The 20,773-nt window shown below is 43.8% G+C and overlaps 1 protein-coding gene across 1 annotated transcript in view; it reads left to right on the top strand.

Annotated features, from left to right (window-relative positions):
- The window catches only part of LOC122263573 (uncharacterized), a 76,063-nt gene that overhangs the window by 5,797 nt on the left and 49,493 nt on the right, over nt 1–20,773 (top strand). The gene's annotated exons all lie outside the window — the stretch shown is intronic.

The raw sequence follows: 20,773 nt of genomic DNA on the forward strand, positions 1-20,773 counted from the left end.
GAAGGGAGGGAGAGAGGGAAGAATGGAGGGAGGGGGAGAGGGAGTGAGAGAGGGAAAGAGGGAGTGAGAGAGGGAAAGAGGGAGAGAGGGATATATATATATATATATATATATATATAGATAGATAGATAGATAGATAGAGAGAGAGAGAGAGAGAGAGATGAGAATGAGAAGGAGGGAGGGAGACAGAGAGGAGAGAGTAAGAGGGAGGGAAGGGAATGGAGGGGGAGGACTGAAGATAGAGAGAGTGAAGGAGCGCGTGAGAGAGAGAGAGAAGGAGAGAGAGAGAGAGAGAGAGAGAGAGAGAGAGAGAGAGAGACAGAGACAGAGTTAGGGAGAGAGACAAACAGACAGACAGACCCACTCCCTCATTCACTAACTGATCATCAAACAAAATATTAAATCATATAAGTCAACTGACACACCGATAGATAGGTAGATAGACAAACAAACTGATTACCTCAAACAAACATAAAAATCGATAGAGAGACACAAAGAGAAATACGCACAACCAGAATGATGATAAACCTGATCAAAATGCGCAACTCTCCCACCAGATAATTGGCAAAAATATTACCTAAGGAACATATCGATTTATAAATTAGTCCCCCCTTTAATCTCTAACCCGTTAACAAAGTGTTCATTTTCTTTTTTTTTCCTTTTATAATCGTATGATAATCAATAAACTCAATGATCAGATTTCGTGTTTACTTAAAGGTTTCGTTTAATCCAATACGTAAAACAGAAGAAAAAAAGAAAAGTTTAGACTCGTATCTTCCGGTAAATAATGCGGGATATGTATAGGACTTTGGCGTCTGTAGTTACCATGGCAACGGAGGGAAGCTGAAGCATCTCCGTCATCTCCCTTGACAACGATATTGTTGAGGGGAGATTAGGAACGCTAAGCATCCGCATACCTGTTATTCGTAGTCTCTCTCTCTCTCTCTCTCTCTCTCTCTCTCTCTCTCTCTCTCTCTCTCTCTCTCTCTCTCTCTCTCTCTCTCATTCTCTCATTTTCTCATCCTCTCTCTCTCTCTCTCATTCTCTTTATTTCTCTCTCATTCTCTCTCTCATTCTCTTTATTTCTCTCTCATTCTCTCTCTCTCTCTCTCTCTCTCTCTCTCTCTCTCTCTCTCTCTCTCTCTCTCTCTCTCTCTCTCTCTCTCTCTCTCTCTCTCTTTTCTCTCATCTCGCTTTCTCTCTCATTTTTCCTCATCCTTTCTCTCTCTCTCTCTCTCTTTCTTCTCTTCTCTCTTTCTCTCTCTTTCTCTCATCTCTCTCTCTATCCTCTCTCTCTCTCTATCTTCTCTCTCTCTCTCTCTCTCATTCTCTCTCTCTCTCTCTCTCTCTCTCTCTCTCTCATTCTCTCATTTCTCTCTTCTCTCTCTCTCTCTCTCTCTCTCTCTCTCTTCTCTCTTTCTCTCTTTCTCTCTCTCTGTCTCTCTCTCTGTCTCTCTCTAGCTCTGTCTCTCTCTCTTCTCTCTTTCTCTCTTCTCTCTTCTCTCTTTCTCTCTCTCTCTTCTCTCTTCTATCTTCTCTCTCTCTCTCTTCTCTCTCTCTCTCTCTCTCTCTCTCTCTCTCTCTCTCTCTCTCTCTCTCTCTCTCTCTCTCTGTCCCCCTCTCCTTCTACCTCTCCTTCTCCCTCTCCCTCTCCCTCTCCCTCTCCCTCTCCCTCTCTCTAAGCAACCCGGCGACACAGAGAGAGAAAACAGAGACAGAAAAAAAAGAGAGAGAGAGAAAGCAGAGAGGGAAGTGGAAGAAAAAGAAGGAAAAAAAAAACAGGAAGAAAAGAAAGACCAAAGAGGGGAGATGGGGAGGGGGGGGGCAGGAAGGGGCGAAGACAGGAGGGGAGGAATTATACAACATTAATGATCACAACGATTAGGAAACACAATTACAACGCCTGAACTCCCTCTTTGTTTCAGCTTAACAAGCACACATTTAAATGCTCAATGTCACCTTCTTTTAACACTTCTGTTCTATTTCTTAGGTAGGAAAGATACGTGCATACTTATGTGCATATGCAGGATGTGCATTATGTTCATGGGTGTAGGAATACATGCATATGTGCACGTATTCGCACGTACGTATACACGCGCGAACGTATACACAGACATGGACACACACATACACATAAACACACATACACACGCACAGTCGCATACGCACAAACACACACATAAACACACACACACACACACACACACACACACACACACACACACACACACACACACACACACACACACACACACACACACACACACACATGAATACACATACACATAAACACACACACACACACAGAGAGAGAGAGAGAGAGAGAGAGAGAGAGAGAGAGAGAGAGAGAGAGAGAGAGAGAGCAAGAAAGACAGAGACAGAGAGAGCAAGCGAGAGCAAGAGAGAGAGAGAGCAAAAGAGCAAGAGAAAGAGAGCAAGAAAGAGAAAGAAAAAACACAAACAAAGCTAAACAGACATAGACACAACCCATGCACGTACAGTCATACACCCTTAACCGACGCCACCGCTCTTGCCAACGGAACTGCGAAGTTTCCTGCAGACAGAGGAGGAGGAGGTGCAAGATCCTGCAGCCTTAGGGGCCCTCCGTCTCGGCGAAGGTTGTTGTCAGGAGGTTATATTGTCCTCCTAAAAGCACACTCGCCCACCTCGCGTCTCCGGAAGTTGTAAATCTAACCGCGGCTGCACTTGCGTGACGAATAAAAGTAGAACTCGCTCGAACTTGCCGACGAAGGGCATGGAAGAGGAATATGGAGAGAGATTGAGATGGAAGGGGAATATGGAGAGAGATTAAGGAGATGGAGATAAAGGGGGATAGAGGGAATGTGGGGAGGTGAGAAATATAGAGGGGGATAGAGTGGATGTAGAGGGAGATAAGGAAATATAGAGGGACATAGAGAAAATGTAGAGAGAGATTATGAAATATAGAGATAGATAGAGAAAATGCAGGGAAAGATAATGAAATATAGAGGAAAGATAAGGGAGATATAAGGAGATACAGAAAGGGTTACGAGCTATAGGAAACGTAGGGAAATAAGGAAAATATTAAGATAAAAAAGAATATGGGTGAGGCCAAGGAAATAAAAGGAGATAAAGAATATAATTAAAGAGATGTAAAAGATAGAGGGAGATAAAGAATACATACGGAGTAAAGGAAAATACAGATGGATATAGAAAAAATAGCAGGATAAAAAAAATGTATTCATATATTTTGATTTATGTCCATGGTTTTGTTATGCCAAGATATAAGGTTATTAAAGTCTAATGATCTTACAAAACAAAGACAAGAACTCGAAACTGAATAACGTATCATAATTTGCATATTGTCTCATTGCTTCTTATGAAAGGTCAAAAATGTATCAAAGTTTATTACCCGTTGCAACATCATTAACGTTGATTAAAAAAAAAATCATTAAAAAAAATCATTTGCACGCATTCAATATCAGATAACACTAGATAATAATAAGCAACAAAAAACGATTTTCAAAAATGCGACGAAAAGATTCAAGAAAAGAATACAAATATGACACAAATGACAGGTGGCATACGTGACAGGTGTAAGAGGCGACGAGTGTTACGTCACGCTCTATATAAGAGGTTAATGTTTAGGCTGGACCATGTGTGGACATTGGGGGAGGAGGGGGAGGCGGGGGGGGGAGAGACGGGGGAGAGGGTAGGTGTAGGGGGGAGGGTGGTGTGTGGAGGGGGGTTAAGGGACGGGGGAGTGGTATAGGGGGAGGGTGGTGTGTGTGCGGGGGTTAAGAGATGGGTGTGGAGGGTAGGTATAGGGGGGAGGGTGGTATGGGGGTTGAGAGAGGGGTGGGGAGGGTAGGTGTAGGGGGGGAGGGTGGTATGGGGGGTGGGTGTAGGGGGATGGAGTGAGAGAGGAGGGGAGAGGGTAGATGTAGGGGGGTGGGTTGAGAGACATGGGGAGAGGGTGGGTAGGTGTGTGTATGGGTGGGGGGAGGGGGAGGGGGATGACTATGGGAATTACCCTAATTTCTGATCGCTCGCTAACCTGATGGTGTTACAGTGATAGATTTCGCGTAGTTAAATAGAAAGTTGATATTAATGACTTAGTTATGAAATCTCGGTATCCTTTGTAATCTGTCTAGCCACTGGATGAAGTGATATATGTCTGTCTGTAATGTGGGAGAGAAAAGAGAACAAGACAGACAGACAGACAGAGAAGTAGATAAGCATATAGACAAATATGAAGATAAATTTAAAAAGACAAAAACAGAACATGATAGATAGTAATCCAGTTACTAAGACAGACATTTTTACTGTCATTCCGTCCTGACAGTCATAGACAAACAGAAATTTACAGACACATAGACAGACAAACAGAAATTTACAGACATATAGACAGACAAACTCTTCAAGACATAGACAGAAAGACCCTCACAGACATAAACATACATACAAAGAGACAGAGACTTATAAAGAGACAGAGAGACTTCCAGAAAGACAGACTTACAAACAGACCAACAACCCCTCCCCCCACCCCACCCTACCCCACCCCCCGGTCGCCACCTGCGGACGGGCGCCCGCAACCGCACGCATAGATTGAGGACCTTCGACTGCCGCAGGAGGAAAACCGCAGCTCACGCGACCTTCGATAAATCCAGAGCAACTTGCGGCGTATTGCAAACCAGACGCGGCTTCTAACATAACTCCAAAATGTCTAGAAATGGAGGTATATGTGGGTAATTTGCAATACTGCAAGTGATAATCCGACGAGATATGGGAAGATAAGGAGAACGAAGACTTGATAAGAAATAAATACTTCAAAAAAATACGATTCGCAACAAATACATCTTGCAAAAAAGCGTGTATATCACCCGCGGCTGAGGATTTGCAACTTCTGCCACATTGCAGGAAGTAGGAACACACTAACCGAGGATGTTCTCACCAGAAAGGAAAAAAAATATATAATTACACGAAGACGAAAAAAAAAAAAAAATGGCCGCTCGGTGAAGGTCGTGGAGGGACAGATGTAAGGAGGAGGAACATGAGGAAAGATGAGAAAGAGGAAAGAGAGATAGAAAGAGGAGAAAATGAGGCACGTGAGAAAGAGGAAAGAGAGGTAGAAGGAGGAGGAAAATGAGAAAGAGGAAAGAGAGATAGAAAGAGGAGAAAATGAGGCACGTGAGAAAGAGGAAAGAGAGGTAGAAATAGGAGGAAAATGAGGAAAGAATGAGGCACGTGAGAAAGAGAAAAGAGAGGAGGAAGGAGGAGAAAAATGAGGAAAAAATGAGGCACATGAGAAGGAGGAAGAGGAGGAGCTGGAATAGGAAATGGGGTGGAGAAGGAAAGGGAGGGAAAGTAGGAGGAAAATGGGGAAGAGGAGGAGGAAAGTGAGGGAAATGCGGAGGAGGAAAAGGAAGAAAAGGAGCAGGAAGAGGAAAAAACAGGAAGATGATGAAGAGGTGAGGAAGGGGAGGAGAAGAAGAAAAGAGAGGAGAAGGAGGAGGAAAAGAAGAAAAGGAGAAGAGAAGGATTGATATGAGGAAGAGAAAATTAAGAAGGAGAGAGGAAATGAGGAAGAGGAGAAGGAGGGAAGGGAAAGAAAGGAGGAAAATAAGCAAAAAAATAAAATAAAAATAATAGTTCGACCATTATCATTGGATTGTAAGTGCCAGTAATGACAATAATGATAATAATAATGATGATGTTTATAATAAAGATAATAGTGATGATACTTATGATAACGATAATGATGATTATAGTGATGATATAACAATAATGATAATTATAATAATGATATTGATAATAATGATAAAGAAAATGATGATAATGATAATAGTAATGATGCTAATGATGATGATAATATTAATAATGATAATGAAAACAACAACAACAGCAACGATCATGATGTTAAAATAAAATATATTATCTTAACCTCATCTACGGCCGCTGTTTACCGACAAACACCAAAACTGCCACGAAACTAAACAAACTAACATTGACATTGCTTGCTTCTTGATTTATTTGTTTTTATCTCTCTTCCGACCCCCCCCCACCCACCTCTTCCTTTTGTTCTTCTTCTTCTTTTTTCTCCTTGTTTCGTTTTTTTTCTTCTTCTTCTTTTTCTACTGGTTTGTTTTCGTTCGGAGAATCATCAAGTGTGTTTTAAGCTTTTATTTTTCCTGATAAGTGTAATAAAAAAGGGGGGCAAGACAAGAAGGGAAAAAAAGGAAAATAAAAAAGGGGGGCAAGACAAGAAGGGAAAAAAAAGGAAAATAAAAAAGGGGGGCAAGACAAGAAGGGGAAAAAAAGGAAAATAAAAAAGGGGGGCAAGACAAGAAGGGAAAAAAAAGGAAAATAAAAAAGGGGGGCAAGACAAGAAGGGAAAAAAAAGGAAAATAAAAAAGGGGGGCAAGACAAGAAGGGAAAAAAAAGGAAAATAAAAAAGGGGGGCAAGACAAGAAGGGGAAAAAAAGGAAAATAAAAAAGGGGGGCAAGACAAGAAGGGAAAAAAAGGAAAATAAAAAAGGGGGTTATTAAAAAGGATGAAAGAAGATTGCAAACAATAGACGCCTGCAACGGGGTGGCCACAGGCGATCGTGAGGGCAACACAGGGGCATTCGAACCGTTAATTGTGATGGTGTCGCTCGCGGTCGAGGGGGGGGGGGGGGAATATAAACTCTTTTGAAAGGTGTTCACTGGAGGGGAAGAGAGGAGTGGGGGGGTGAGATGGAGGGGATGGGGGGTGGGGTTGAGATGGGGGGTTGTGGGTGGGGTTGTTTGGGGGTGGGGGTTGGGTTGGTTGGTTGGTTGGGGTTTTGAGGGTGTGGGGTGGGGGGAGGGAGGGGGTGAATATATAAGAAGGGGGGTTAGTTGTTTCTCCTATGCTAATGCTGGGGGGTGGGGTGGGGGTTGGGTGGGGATGTGGTGTTAAATCGTCCTGTTTTGGGAATCGAAAACAAATGAATATTTGTACTATCGTTTCAAATTCTATGTTTCTCTTTGTTTACGCGTCTTTAATAACATGTTCGAAACATGTTTTTTACGGGTATGTGATGGCATGTTTTGCTTTGTTTTTTTTTAAGGGGAAACTACAGTCTTTCGGGTAGAATAGTACGGTATTTAAGGAGGGAAAACATAAACGGAGGCGCACATGTATACATTCATTACGCACACACGTATACACAGCGAGGCCTGAGGGCGTGTTGTTGGGTCTGTCTACCAGAAATATGACACGGCTCCGCTTACCCCCCTCCTTCCCCCCTCCCTCCCCCCCTTCCTCCTCCTTTCTTCCTCCCCTTTCTCCCTTCCTCTTTCCTTCCTCTTTCCTTCTCTTATGGATCGTTTCCCTCCCTCCTCCTTCTTTCCTCTCCTGGGTCCTCCCCTCCTCCTCTTACTCCCTCTTTCGTCCCTCCTTCCTCCTTCCCCTCCTCCTCTCTTCCTGCTCCTTCTTTTTTCCTTTCTTCTTCCCTCCCTTCCCTTCCCCTCCAACTTGTTTCCCTCTCCCTCTCTTCCTCTTTCCTTATTCTCCCCCTTGCTTCCCACCCTTTCTCTTTCTCTCTATCTCTCTCTCTCTCTCTCTCTCTCTCTCTCTCTCTCTCTCTGTCTCTCTCTCTCTCTCTTTCACCCGTTCCATTTTTCCATCTTCTCCCCCTCCCTCCCCCTTACCCTGTACCCTCCCCCCCTCACTATTCCATAAGCACTATGACCTCTTCTCCCCCCCCCCTCCCCTCCCTTAACTCCCCTACCCCCCTCCCCCCCCCCCCATCCCCGGAACAAAACTCAGCCCCTCCCCCTGAAAGGCATTCGATCTCTCCATAACCCAAACCGGAATTAACCGACAGACGTCAAATCTCGCGCCTTTTTTTGCCCTTCCTCACTCTTTCTCTCTCTTTCTCTCTCTCCTTTCTCTCTTTCTCTCCTTTTTTCTCCCTTTCTCTCCTCTTGCGCTATCTCTCTCTTCTTTCTCTCTCTCTCTCTTTTTTCTCTCTCTCTTTCTCTCCTCTCTCTCTTGTTCTCTCTCTCTCTCTCTCTCTCTCTCTCTCTCTCTCTCTCTCTCTCTCTCTCTCTCTCTCTCTCTCTCTCTCTCTCTCTCTGCGAAATATAAGTGCGAATAACAAGCGAAGGGCGAGAGACGAGAACCGGAGGGGAGGGAGAGGTGGGGGGAAGGGGAGGAGGTTCGAAATAACGGGGTTCGACACTCGCCTCGGAACTAGCTTTACGCAGCAGTTCCGGTGGGAGAGTTGGGGGAGGGAGTGAGGGAGAGGGATAGGGGAGGGGGTGGGGAGGGAGTGAGGGAGAGGGATAGGGGAGGGAGTGAGGGAGAGGGATAGGGGAGGGGGAGAGAGTGAAGGAGAGGGATAGGGGAGGGGGGGAGGGAGAGGGCGAGGGTGAGGGAGAGGGAGAGGGAAGGGGGAGGGAGTGAGGGAGAGGGATAGGGGAGGGGATGGGGAGGGAGAGTAAGGGGAGTGAGTGAGGGAGAGGGGGAGGGAGTGAGGGAGAGGGGAGGGGGAGGAGGAGGGCGAGGGGGAAGGGAGAGGGGAGGGGTTGGGGGAGGGAGGGAGGGAGAGGGATAGGGGGAGGGAGTGAGGGAGAGGGATAGGGGAGGGGGAGTGAGTGAGGGAGAGGGATAGGGGAGGGAGTGAGGGGGAGAGGGGTGGGCAGGTACAGGGAAGAGAACGAAAAAAAAACGAAAGAAAGAGAAGGAAGACCAACAGACAGACAGACAGAGAGAAAGACAAAGAAATAACACAGAGAAAGAGGGAAAGAGAGAGAGAGAGAGAGAGAGAGAGAGAGAGAAAGAGAGAGAGAAAGAGAGAGAGAGAAATAAGACAGAGAAAGAGGGAAAGAGAGAGAGAGAGAGAGACAGAGAGCCCATGGGTGTGCTGCGGGTGCGTGTAGCCGCTACGTCGCCGTGAGTGCAACATTTACGATCCTGCAACATCTTCACTTCATTGAGGAAATGTTCATCGGGGTGGGGGTTGCTTGCAGGATATAGCAATTGTTTAGATTTATTTAATTGTTTACATTTGTTAGATTAACAATACGGGCTGTGTATAGTTATTTTGATAACTACATAAAATATAGTGAGTTTATTCAAGTATAACTATATACATTACTACAATCGTCTAAATAATCCAAACGCCAATTGAATTAGTAATATAATTATATAATATAATTATAATTATATGATTATATAGTAATATAATTAGTAATAATCGAAAAAAAAACATTACATTCTCTCGCATTTCCGAAATTTGGAATCGAGATTTTTTTTTTTTTTACCAGAAGTAACGGAAACGAGTGACGCTAGCCAGGATCACTCGTGCAGGATAAAGCTACTCGCACTCGGCTTCACTATTAGCTTAACAGTTCTCTCTCCTTTTAGAGTGCACACAGGGTTTCGTTTTGCAAGACTCATCATTGCGAAGGAAATTATCTACTTTTTTTTCTTTTCTTTTTTTTTAGTTAGTTATTCGGATGAAAAGGGGAGGTGAGATGGTGATAAGTTTGTAATTTCGATGTAGAAATAAAGTAGGTCTAAGACGAAGGGAAGACGAGACAAGGTAGAAACGAAGAAGAAGGAGGAAGAGGGGAAAGAGAAGAAGGAGGAAGAAGAAGAAGAAATAAAGGAAATGCCATGCAATTTTTCTCATAATCGTACCAGATTTTCTGTGATTACGACCATTCGCTTTGGTGAATTAGAAATCACTAGATATGTTCTTAAAGTGATATAAAATAACCAACCCTACGATTAAACAACCCATTCAAACAACAGAAAATAAACACAAAATCTTGAGTTAGATTGTGGGTATCAATTAAGAACAGCAAGTGGTAAAGATGGCAGCGTTTGCTAGCTTAGTTCCGGTCTAGCGACTAGCCTCGACGTGGGGGGGGGAGAGGGGGGCAGGGGTTAGAGGAGGAGGAGGGCCTGTGGCTTTGCTAGAGGAACCTGTTGTTGTTGAGGGCGTTTAGAGTGAGTAAGAAGGTAGTTGATACTGAGGCATGTTATGTATGGAGGGAGAGTTGTGTGCGTGTGTGTGTGTGTGTGTGTGTGTGTGTGTGTGTGTGTGTTAATGGGGTTTCGTATGAGGTTATTAATAAATGGTACATACACGAAAGAATATGAGTAGAAGAGAATGCTTGATGCTAAGAGATCTGTGAAGTTTTTTCTTCTTTTTTTTTGCATAATTTCAGGGTATGATCAAACGGAAACGAGGGAAAAGCAATCAAGTTCTCTAGAAAACCAGGAAAACTGACCGGTGAAATTCTCGCACAATCATCTGAGAAAGTTCGAAGGAAGCGCACAAAGCGAAGATGAGAACGCTAACAAACAACAGCAAATCGCCCGTGGAAGTGTCACTGAGACGAATGACAGTAGTTCGGACAAAGAAAATCACCAAACGACCCGTGAAAGAGAGAGAGAGAGAGAGAGAGAGAGAGAGAGAGAGAGAGAGAGAGAGAGAGGGAGGGAGGGAGAGAGAGAGAGAGAGAGAGAGAGAGAGAAGGAGAGAGAGAACGTGAGCGATAGAAAGAGAATGAGAGAGAAAGAAAGAGAATGAGAGAGAGAGAGAGAGAGAGAGAGAAGGAGAGAGAGAACGTGAGCGATAGAAATAGAGAGAGAGAATGAGAGAGAGAGAGACAGAGACAGAGAGAGAGACAGACAGAAAGACAGAAAACTTACCTGAAAACATACACAAAATATAACTCCCCCACGAGAAACTTTTTCACAAAGAGTATATATCCATGTTGCTCTCTTCCTTTCACCGATATAAATCTCCAGTGAAAGAACAATCACCCCCCCACCAAAAAAAAAAAAAAAAAAAAAAAAAAAAAAACGAAAAACCCAAAGACTTCAGGAGGCTCGTGGGAACCGAAAAGTAAAGTGCGTGAAAGTCAAAACTGACCGAGGGAGTCTTTTTCTTTGCCTCTGCATAATGAGTCTCTTAATGGATGTGAAGTTGTGAATCCACCGCCCGCTTAGTGGAAAATGGAGGCTCTTTGAGAATTTGGTTGTCGTGAGTTGATGGGGATTTTTATTTTTTCCTTTTTTTATTGATTTTATTGTGGTGGTGATGGTTAGATTATTTGAGAGTCGTGTGTTAATGTTTTTTATGTTGTGGATGTCAATGTCAGTGTGGTGGTGAATTATTTAAGAGTCGTGTGTTATTGTTTTTTTTATGTTGTGGATGTCAAAATATTTGAGTGTTTTAGGATTGTCGGGTTCGTGGAGGGTTTGTGAAGTGTACAATTGGTATAGGTTTCTTAGTTGTTCCATGCATGCGTGTGTGTGTGTGTGTGTGTGTGTGTGTGTGTGTGTGTGTGTGTGTGTGTGTGTGTGTGTGTGTGTGTTTGGGTGTTCGTGTGTATGTGTGTGTGTTTGAGCGTTTGTGTGTGTTTCAATGAGAGTGAGAGAGAGAGAGAGAGAGAGAGAAGAAATACATGCATACTACCTGAATAACACAAAACCAGAAGGCTCAAACTCAGCCTACGAAACTCCCAGTCGGAACTCTGAGAGGCGGAAGCGAGCGCCCGCGCAAGTGACGCGTCCATCGCAGGGCCCCCTCTACCCCCCCCCCTTACCCCACCCCCCACGATGACCGCCGACTTTCCCCCGTAATTCTCCGGGTTCCGCGGTGAGAGCGCGCCGTTCACGATCGCCCCGTGACGTCACAAGGCGACACATATATGTCACTCATTGAGGGGAGGGGGAAGGGGGTGGGGGGGGAGGGGGGGTTGTGTAGCGGCCGAGTTCTTGCTTGGATTTTTTTTTCTCTTTTTCATTGTAGATTTTTTTTTCTTTTTTTTTCTTTTCTTTTGGTATTCTTATCTCTATCTCTCTCTCTCTTTCTCTCTCTCTCTCTTTCTCTCTCTCTCTCTCTCTCTCTCTCTCTCTCTCTCTCTCTCTCTCTCTCTCTCTCTCTCTCTCTCTCTCTCTCTCTCTCTCTCTCTCTCTCTCTCTCTCTCTCTCTCTCTCTCTCGTAGTCAAGTACGAGGAGGAGGAAATATATTCCAAATAGCTAAAATAAAGATTAAAATAATTATCTACATATAACTGCGCATGTTCATTCCCCCAAGGAAAATGCCAACAGATGGCTCTGCATAATCGTAACTCCGTGTACTTTCTTCGTACCAAAAAAAAATTAAAAAAATATAAAAAATATATATCCAAAGACATCTGTTCTCGCAACAACACCCACTAAATATCTTCCTTTTTAAAATATATGTGGAAACCCAAAAATAAAAAATAAAAACAAGTATACGCATATTTCACGAATAGAGAAAGAAATATGTGAGCTAAATGAGGGCGCGGGGGAGGGAAGGGGAGGTAAGGGGGGAGGGGAGGGAAAAAAAAGAAGGGAGGGAAGCGCATACTCCTTCATATTGTCACCTCACTATGACACTTCTTTTCCCGTAATGATTGTAATTCCTGGTCTGTGGCTGCAGGCTGGTTCGAGCTTTTGATGGGTTGAGACAATTTTCCTTTTTTTTATTTCTTTTTTTTCCCCTTCTGTTCTCTGGTTCTGCTTTGGGGGAGATTGTAGGGTAAGGGGGAGAGGGGAGGAGGAGGGGGGGGTGGAAAAAGGGAGGGGGTGGTTAGAGGAGGAGGTGGAGTGGGTTAGGGAGGGGAGGAGGAGGGGGAGGTGGAGTGGGTTAGGGAGGGGAGGAGGAGGGGGAGGTAGGGGGTAAAGAGGGGAGGAGAAAGAGAAGGAGGAAGGAGTATAGAGCGAGAGGTATAGGAATGGGAAGGGAGAAGGGAGTAAGAGAAGTAAAGAGAAAATTAGGTGGCGAAAAAGGTGGAGGTGGAGGGAGAGAGAGATCGAGGTGGAAGGGAGTGGGGGAATGGGGGCGGAGGGGTGGGGGAGGGGGAGGAAGGGGAGTCAAAGGGTTGTATATCACTGTCTTGCCCATGACCCCCTGAACCTCATTCTTGTCTGAATTCACACTCTGAAGTGTTATTGGACAGTCCTTGAATTTCGTGTTTTATTCTGCTTTTCATTATTATTATCGTTATTCTTTATTATCATTACTATCATTGATATCATACTGATGATAATTATCATTATTATCATGGTAATAATAATTATTATTAACATTATCATTAGTTTATTTTCATTATCATTAATATGGTTATTAGTAATACTCTTGTCATTGTCATTATCACTGATATTATTATTAATCTTATTAATATAATTTTATTACTATTATAATTATTATTGTTATTACCATTACTATTGTTATTATCATTATTTATACTTATATTTGCATCTGTATTTTTCTCCTCATTTACCACACCATTTCATATCCACATGTTCGAAGTCGACGTTTAATATCCACATGGTCGTAGTCAAACAACATACCATAATCATTTGATACCCGCACGCTTTATATCAACACATCAATATTCCTACAACCGTAACCAATCCATATATATAATATCCACACATTCAAAACCCACACAACATTTAATTACCACATACACGCAATCAAACAACAACCAATATCCACACGCCCATAATAAAATAACAATTCAATATAACACACAGTTCATAAGGCTTTCATATCACAAAACATCACCCGCGCATTTGAATTCCCTGAACCCGATCGAGCTTGTGCACCTTGACCTAGTTTCTCGTGCAAGGTCAAGGCAAGGGCGTCTGCAAAGGATTTCCAAAATGACATCGAAATTATCACGAAGGAAGGATAAATGATGATGATGAAGAAAATTGGAAAGAGAGACAATGTGATATTGCGTGTAGTCTCGATGTGAATGGTATATTCTGGGAATTCGAGAGAGAGGGAGAAGGAGGGGGAGAGGAAAGGGGGAGAGAGAGAGAGAGAGGAGAGGGGGGAGAGAGGGAGAGGGAGGGAGACGGGGAAGAGAGGGAGAGGGAGGGAGTGAGAGAGGGAGAGGGAGAGGGGAGGGAAAGGGAGGGAGGGAGGGAGAGGGGGAAGAGAGGGAGAGAGGGAGGGAAGGAGGGAGAGGGAGAGAGATAGAGAGGGGGGAGGAAAAGAGGGAGAGAGATAGAGAGGGGGGAGGAAAAGAGGGAGAGGGAGAGAAAGGTGAGAGAGAGAGAGAGGGAGAGAGAGAGAGAGAGAGAGAGAGAGAAGAGAGAGAGAGAGAGAGGGAGAGAATGAGAGAGGATAAATTTAAAGAAAAAATAGACTGATAAGACAGATTGAGAGAAAAAGAAATTGGAAAAAAAACGAACCACAGGTATCGCCATAAAGCAATATGGTGTACCGGCGTTACGTTATATATATGTTCACTTAATATTCAGTGACACGTGACAGATGAGATACGGAGAAGCGCCCGTAATCCTGACACGCGACACTTCTTGTGAAATGCGTGTCATGACACAGTCAAAAAGACGGTAAAATAAGGATTAGATTTCTCGATTGTGCAATCCGGATAAAGGACGTAAACAAAGATGGAGATCGCGGTTTCGGTTTTGGAAATTGCTTTTATTTCCTTTGTGTGTCTTCCTTTGACGTTGGAACGAATAGGTTTATCTATCTCTATTGCGTTTGGTCTCTCTCTCTCTCTCTCTCTCTCTCTCTCTCTCTCTCTCTCTCTCTCTCTCTCTCTCTCTCTCTCTCTCTCTCTCTCTGACTAATTGGCAACAAACAAAAGTTTTCCCTGAACCGAAAGAACAAACAAAAGAAACACACACACACACACACACACACACACACACACACACACACACACACATATATATATATATATATATATATATATATATATATATATATATATATATATATATATATATATATATATATATATATATATATATATATATATATATATATGATTGCTTACTCTTTATAGATATATTTTTCGGTTAGAGGAAATGAAAATGACAGATAGAAATGTAGTTTGAAGCCATTATAGCATTACTTCAATCAATAGTTCGTAACACCATGACACAGTAGGGTCTGGTAATTGCGATACAAGGCTATAATTTGAACCTTATGGCATTACCTCTATCAGCAGGACAGATAAAAAAAAATGTGTATATATATATATATATCATCTCGCGTTACGTAAACACATAACAAATCCAACGATCTTAGAAATACCCTTTATATTCACTCTTTTTATCATGTTTATCCCCTTTTTATATATATATTTTTTTTACTTGTAAATTAAAGTATTACTTACGGTCAACCTTTCCGTTGTCTCGCCGCCGATATCCAATATTCCCACACCCTTTAAAACCGAATTATTACCTGCTGTCGTTGAGGGGACTTCCTGTTTCCTACCCTTTCGCTCTCGTGGTCTTTCTGCAGTGCTCTTTCGCCCATTCGCTCGCTCTCTTATTCTTTCTCTCTGTGTTTTTTTTTAGTCTTGGTTTATTGGTTGTTGTTTTTTTTCTTTTTCTGTGGATTTGTCTCTTTCTCTCTCTCTGTCTCAAATTCACTCTTTTTTTTTTTTTTTTCTCTCTCTCTCTCTCAAATTCTCTTTTATTTTTTTTCTCTCTCTCGCAAATTCTCTCTCTTTTTCTTTCTTATTCTCTCTTTCATCCCCCCCCTCTCTCTCTCTCTCTCTCTCTCTCTCTCTCTCTCTCTCTCTCTCTCTCTCTCTCTCTCTGTCTGTCTATAATTCTTCTACCTCACCATCTATCTATCTACTTATCAACTGATCATCATCAGCTTTCGCGGCAAACCATCCTCTTTACCTACCCATCACCGTCTACCCATCCAGTCGAATCGGCGCTCCCACCCAACCATTCAACCTACCCTCTACAGTATCTCCACCCCATCCCTGCCCCCTCCACCCCCCCTCCACACCCCTCCCGACGCCCCCCACCCTCCCCCTCACCCTCCCGACGCCCTACCCTCCCAACTCAACTCCCTCTCTCCCTCCCTCCCGACGCCCCTCCCTCTCTCCCTCCCTCCCCCTCTCCCTCTCTCCCTCCCTCCCTCTCTCCCTTCCCCCCTCCCTCCCTCTCTCCCTCCCTCTCTCCCTCCCTCCCCCACTCCCCCTCTCCCTCCCTCCCTCCCTCCCTCCCTCCCTCCCTCCGGCGTCTGAGCGGAAGTACCGGCGACGAAGCGGTGCTACGGTTAACTCCCGGCAATTCCGTGGCGCTTTTCGCTTATGGAGCCAGGGGATGGGATGATGAATTTCGGTCTTTAAGCATTTTGGGAAATGGGTTTGCTTTTTGATGGGATTGATGGAGGAGAGGGAGGGGGAGGTGGAGAGGGAGGGAGAGAGGGGGAGGGAGAAGGGGAGGGGGAGGGGGAGAGAGGGAAGGGGAGGTGGAGGGGGAGAGGGAGAGAGTGAGAAGGGGAAGGAGAAGGGGATGGGGGAGGGGAGGGAAGAAGGGGAGAGGGAGAGAGAGAGGGGGGGAGAAGGGGAGGTGGAGGGGGAGGGGAGAGAGAGGGGGTAGAAGGGGGAGGGGAGAGAGAGGGGGGGAGAAGGGGAGGGGAGAGAGGGAGGGTGTGTGAGAGAGAGAGACAAAGAGAGCAAGAAAAGAGCTAGAACAAGAGAAACAGAGCGAGCGAGAAATTTAGTTTCTTTACGAATAGATACGCAAACAAATACAATTAATAATCACAAGCCTCATGAGATTATGAGATTATTTAAGCCGTCTATTGTTTCGGAATTGTAAGCGTGTGGGAAAAGGGGGGAGGGGGGGGGTGCCGACGCCCTTTTTGTCTTTTTTTTTCCTCGTTTTTTTACAATGCAAGTGGAATTACACTCGATTTATTTTGAGGAGTTTCCGACACGAGCTCACGAGAACGCTTACACTCCGGATCTTGCTGCAATATTCTCTCCCTCTAACTCCTCCCTCCCTCCCTCTCCCCCTCCCTCCTTCACTTTTCCTTTGTCACTTTTCTCATTCTCCTCTCTCTCTTTCTCCTTCTCTTTTTTTTCTCTTGTTCTCTTTCTCTCTTTCACTCTCTTTATTTCTCCCTCTCTTCTCTCTCTCTCTCTCTCTCTCTCTCTCTCTCTCTCTCTCTCTCTCTCTCTCTCTCTCTCTCTCTCTCTCTCTCTCTCTCTCTTCTCTCTCTACCTCTCTCTCTCTCTCTCTCTCTCTCTCTCTCTCTCTCTCTCTCTCTCTCTCTCTCTCTCTCTCTCTCTCTCTCTCCCTCCCTCCCTCTTTCTCTCTCGCATCCAATAAAAAAACAGGACAATTTAGAACAAACCAAGTGATAAATGCGCAGCGTATGTTTGCGTGTGTAGGGGGTAGGGGGGTAAGGAGGGTTCGAGAGAGCGTAAGGGAGGGAGGAGAGGAAGAAGGAGGAGGGGGGAGGGAAAGAGAGAGAGAGAAAGAGAGAGAGAGAGAGAGACAGACAGGCAGACAGAGAGAGAAAGAGAAAGAAAGAGAAAGAGACAGACAGAGACAGAGACAGAAAGGTAGATAAAAAAAACAGACAAACAGAACACACAAACAGTTAAAATCCCAACGACAAACGGGAAGACATCCATCATTTTCTCCCGTTGGCTACACGAGCCGAGATTTGATTATGTCACCGACGTGTTAATTAATTCGATTTAGTCGTAGCCTCGGACTGGCTAACTTGACAGCTGCTAACTCACACGATCTGTCAAAAGAATTGGTCAAGTGGGAGTTAGGAAAGGAGGGGGAGAGAGGGGGTAGGAGGGAGTAGGAGGGGGAGAGGGGGGGAATGGAGATAAAGGGGGGGCAGGAGGGGGTGAGGGGGTAAATAGAGATGAACGGGGGGGGGGGTAGACGGGGTGGAGAAGGGGAAAGGAGTTCATGTAAGGAATATGGGGAGGGAGGATAGGAAGGGAGGGTAGGGGAGGGAAAGGGAGAGGAAGAGAGAGAAAAGAGAATGGAGGAAAGAAAGTCAAAGGGGACGGGGAGGGGGGGAGGGGAAACACACTCGCACTCGGACAGGAAAAGAAATTATATGATTAAAATCGTGACCTTTTCGTGGGCGAAGGGGAGTTTTCCTGCCACTCCCCCCACCCCATATCCCTCGGACAGGATATTGTGTGTACAACGGAAGGTCGGGGGGGAGAGAGAGAAGGAGAGAATGAAGAGAGGTAGGGGTAGGGGGAGAGAGATGGAAGAGAGGGAGGGGAGGGGAGAAGGAGAGAGGAAGTGTAGGGAGAGAGAAGGATAGAATGAAGAGAGGGAGAGAGAGAAGGAGGAGAGGAAGAGAGGGGAGGTAGAGAAGGAAGAAAAGGAAGGGAGGGGAAGAGAGAAGGAGAGAAGAAAGAAATGGAAAGAGAGAAGGAAGAAAGGGAAGGGAGGGGAAGAGAGAAGAAGAGAAGGAAGAAAGGTAGGGATAGACAGAAAAAGAGAAGAAAGAAATGGAAGGGGAGAGAGAAGGAGAGAGGAAGAGAGGGTAGGAGAGAGAGAGAGGGGGGGGAGGGGAGTAGGAGGGTGGGGGAAGGAAAGGAAGAGAGGAAACTTACTGGTTCACTCCAAAGGGACTTCTCTTATGAAATTGGTACTGTATTGTTAATGGTTGGGTGTGGGACGCAGCAAATTGGCCGCGGAGTTGTTGGAGTGCGTGAGAACGGGGAGTTTTTGTGGTGGTCTCGCGTAGTGTGCCCTGTGATTCTCTTTTTTTTTACTTTTTTTTTTTTTTTTACTTCTTGTTCTTTTCGTATTTTTACTTTTTTTGTGTGTTATTTTCTCCTTTTTTTCTTGTTCTCTTCGTTTTTTTTTTACATTTTTCTTCCTGTTCTTTTTACTTTTTTTTATGTTTTTATGTTTTTCTTGTTCTGTTCCCTTTTTTTTTTTTTGTGCCCCTTTTTGTTCATTATTTTCTCTGTTTTGTTGCATAGGTTTGGTTGCATGACTTTTTTTTGCAAGAGTTAATCTCCCTTTTTATGTAAATTCTATTTATTTGTGAAGATTTGCATGACTTATTCTTCTCCTTTTTTTTCTTCTCTCTCAATTACTCGTGTCTTGTTTGCATGGTAATCCTTCTCTGTAAAAGTCTTGCTTGCATGACAATTTTATTTTTCTCTTACATCTTACATCTAATCATTCAAAACTCGTACGATAATTACGACAATCCTCATGCATATAAATTAAATATTTATAAAAAATAAAAAATAAATGAATAATAAAAAAAAACATAAAAAGAAACATGAAAAAAGAGACATTGCAAAACCGAAATCTAAATCCCACCCCCCCAAGAATATCATGCACAGTAATCATGCAATCTTAAAACTCCATCATGAAGCGTGCGACTTCTCAAAAAGACAGAAATTCCATTCGTGGCGATGCCTTTATTGCTTCCTTCCTTTCGCTTGCTAGTTGCTCTGGTATTTAGATCAACATTGCAACACCAAGGGCTGGGTTGGTCTCTCTTAACATCTCTCATTCTCGGTCTGTCTTTCTTTATTTCTCTCTTCTCTCTTCTTTTCGAGCATTTTCTCTCTCTTGGTCTGTCTCTCGCTCTGTCTCTCTCTCTCCTCTTTTCTAGCATCTTCTTATCAATCTCTCTCTCTCTCTCTCTTTCTCTTTCTTTCTTTCTCTCTCTCTCTCTCTCTCTCTCTCTCTCTCTCTCTCTCTCTCTCTCTCTCTCTCTCTCTTTCTCTCTCTCTCTCTCTCTCTCTCTCTCTGTTTTATCGCCTCTCTTTCTCTTATGTTCTATCAGCTCTCTCTCTCTCTATCTATCTATCTATCTAACTACCTATCTCCCTTCTCCCTTATTATTTTTTTTATATTTCCCTTTTTCCTCTTCGCTTTTCATTCGTTCTCTCCTTCTTCCCCTACTTTTTCTTCCTCTTTCCTTCCTCTCCTCTTCCCATTCCATTTTCCTTCCTTCCTTTTCAGTCCCTTTCTCCCTCCCTTTCCCTCCCACTTCTCCGCTTTTCCTTCCTTTTCTTCCTCCTCCCCCTCTCTCTCTCCATCCCCCTCCCCCTCCCCTACTCCCCCACTCTCCCTCCCACCCCCCACTCCCGCTTTCTGACCCACAAACACCTCTTTTTCATGCAACATATGTTTGAGTTTGCATAGACCCTCTCTGCCTTCATCATTTTCCTGTCGGGAGTAACGTACAAGATTTTTTTTTCCTTTTTTTTTGAGGGGGGGGAGAGAGATTTTATTATCGGTAAGACTATGCCATGACCTTTTCGGATCAAACTTTAGTCTGGTTGCTTATTTGCAATATGAAGACAAAAAAAATCTTTGCAATTTTGTGGTTGTGGTGGATCTGAACTTAAAGCCTCGAATTCGGAACTAATTATTTTTATGAAAGGTGAGGCGTGGATATAACACCACTTTTTTTTTACAGGCAGGTTGTTTTTGAATGATTTAAGTGGAGGTAATTTTCTTTTAAAAAATAAGAAAGCGATGATGATAATGGTGGTAATGATGATAATTTTAGTGAAGAGACGATGATAACAATAATGATATGATAATGATTATATGAAACGGTGATGATATTAATGATGAAAATTTTAGTATAATAATTTTTATATGAGAATGAAGACGACGATGATATTGTTTTTTTTTCTTTTAATAATGATAATGATAATAAAAACATAAATGCATATAATGGTAGCGGTGATGATCACAGTAATAATAAAAAACAATGATGATAAAACAATACTAATCATAACATCAAAAAACATAACTACCTTCCGCCAAAAAGGTGAAATTCCACGCCAGTTAATTGTTCTTCCCCAAGGAATTATTCTCTCTCTCTCTCTCTATCTTTATCTATCTCTCTCTCTCTCTCTCTCCTTTACTCACTCCTCTCCCTATACCCCCCTCCCCCCCCTCTCTCTCTCTCCCTCTCCCTGTCTCCTTCTCTCCCTATATCCCCCCTCCCCCCTATCTCTCTC

This window comes from Penaeus japonicus, unplaced genomic scaffold, assembly GCF_977035675.1.
Source record: "Penaeus japonicus unplaced genomic scaffold, GWHDUDI00000001_assembly GWHDUDI00000004, whole genome shotgun sequence".
Classification (NCBI taxonomy): domain Eukaryota; kingdom Metazoa; phylum Arthropoda; class Malacostraca; order Decapoda; family Penaeidae; genus Penaeus; species Penaeus japonicus.